A 2,380-nucleotide genomic window follows, 5' to 3' on the forward strand; every position below is an offset into this window, starting at 1 on the left:
AGAGTTGGGCAAAAAAGTATTTAGTCAGCCACCAATTGTGCAAGTTCTCCCACTTAAAAAGATGAGAGAGGCCTCTAATTTTCATCATAGGTACACTTCAACTATGACAGACAAAATGAGAAGAAAAAAAAAATCAGAAAATCACATTGTAGGATTTTGAATGAATTTATTTACAAATTATGGTGGAAAATAAGTATTTGGTCAATAACAAAAGTTTATCTCATTACTTATATCAAATCAAATGTATTTATATAGCCCTTCGTACATGAGCTGATATCTCGAAGTGCTGTACAGAAACCCAGCCTAAAACCCCAAACAGCAAGCAATGCAGGTGTAGAAGCACGGTGGCTTGGAAAAACTCCCTAGAAAGGCCAAAACCTAGGAAGAAACCTAGAGAGGAACAAGGCTATGTGGGGTGGCCAGTCCTCTTCTGGCTGTGCCGGGTGGAGATTATAACAGAACATAGCCAAGATTTTCAAATGTTCATAAATGACCAGCATGGTCAAATAATAATAAGGCAGAACAGTTGAAACTGGAGCAGCAGCACGGTCAGGTGGACTGGGGACAGCAAGGAGTCATCATGTCAGGTAGTCATCATGTCAGGTAGTCCTGGGGCATGGTCCTAGAGCTCAGGTCCTCCGAGAGAGAGAAAGAAAGAGAGAATTAGAGAGAGCATATGTGGGGTGGCCAGTCCTCTTCTGGCTGTGCCGGGTGGAGATTATAACAGACTATGGCCAAGATGTTAAAATGTTCATAAATGACCAGCATGGTCGAATAATAATAAGGCAGAACAGTTGAAACTGGAGCAGCAGCACGGCCAGGTGGACTGGGGACAGCAAGGAGTCATCATGTCAGGTAGTCTTGGGGCATGGTCCTAGGGCTCAGGTCCTCCGAGAGAGAGAAAGAAAGAGAGAAGGAGAGAATTAGAGAACGCACACTTAGATTCACACAGGACACCGATTAGAACAGAAGTACTCCAGATATAACAAACTGACCCTAGCCCCCCGACACAAACTACTACAGCATAAATACTGGAGGCTGAGATATATACCCTTTGTTGGCAATGACAGAGGTCAAACGTTTTCTGTAAGTCTTCACAAGGTTTTCGCACACTGTTGCTGGTATTTTGGCCCATTCCTCCATGCAGATCTCCTCTAGAGCAGTGATGTTTGGGGCTGTTGCTGGGCAACACGGACTTTCAACTCCCTCCAAAGATTTTCTATGGGGTTGAGATCTGGAGACTGGCTAGGCCACTCCAGGACCTTGAAATACTTCTTACGAAACCACTCCGTTGCGCGGGCGGTGTGTTTGGGATCATTGTCATGCGGAAAGAGCCAGCCACGTTTCATCTTCAATGCCCTTGCTGATGGTAGGCTTTGTTACTTTGGTCCCAGCTCTCTGCAGGTCCTCCCCTGTGGTTCTGAGATTTTTGCTCACCGTTCTTGTGATCATTTTGACCCCACGGGGTGAGATCTTGCGTGGAACCCCAGATCGATGGAGATTATCAGTGGTCTTGTATGTCTTCCATTTCCTAATAATTGCTCCCACAGTTGATTTCTTCAAACCAAGCTGCTTACCTATTGCAGATTCAGTCTTCCCAGCCTGGTGCAGGTCTACAATTTTGTTTTTTGTGTCCTTTGACATAGTGGAGTTTGGAGTGTGACTGAGGTTGTGGACAGGTGTCTTTTATACTGATAACAAGTTCAAACAGGTGCCATTAATACAGGTAACGAGTGGAGGACAGAAGAGCCTCTTAAAAGAAGAAGTTACAGGTCTGTGAGAGCCAGAAATCTTGCTTGTTTGTAGGTGACCAAATACTTATTTTCCACCATAATTTGCAAATAAAATCATTAAAAAATCCTACAATGTGATTTTCTGGATTTTTTTTCTCATTTTTTCTGTCATAGTTGAAGTGTACCTATGATGAAAATTACCGGCCTCTCATCTTAAGTCGGAGAACTTGCACAATTGGTGGCTGACTAAATACTTTTTTGCCCCACTGTACATTTCTCCCTTTTTCCAACAACATAGATTGTTTCGAGCTGCCTGGTGTTGGAGGGCGGTCCAATAGGAGAGGTAAAGTTCCAGTAAAGCGATTGTGACCCAGGCAATAAGTGAACTAAGCCCTGCTCCATAATGGTGATTAAAACTCTTGGCTGTGCTTGTATGACAACTGATCCCTAATTTATCCACTTGACCTGCCAGCACCAAACTCACAAGGCTCAGGATATAACCAAAGCTCATAGCCATCAGATGTACTTTATTTTGACTGTTGCGGTTGAGTGGGGAACAGTCAGAGCGAGGCTTGAAGCAGCAACCCTGTAGTTGAATCAAGCAGTGAATGAAGTCAAACTTCATAGAAAGACACAGACACGTGAAC

This window comes from Oncorhynchus clarkii, chromosome 20 (genome assembly GCF_045791955.1).
Source record: "Oncorhynchus clarkii lewisi isolate Uvic-CL-2024 chromosome 20, UVic_Ocla_1.0, whole genome shotgun sequence".
Taxonomy (NCBI): Eukaryota; Metazoa; Chordata; class Actinopteri; order Salmoniformes; family Salmonidae; genus Oncorhynchus; species Oncorhynchus clarkii.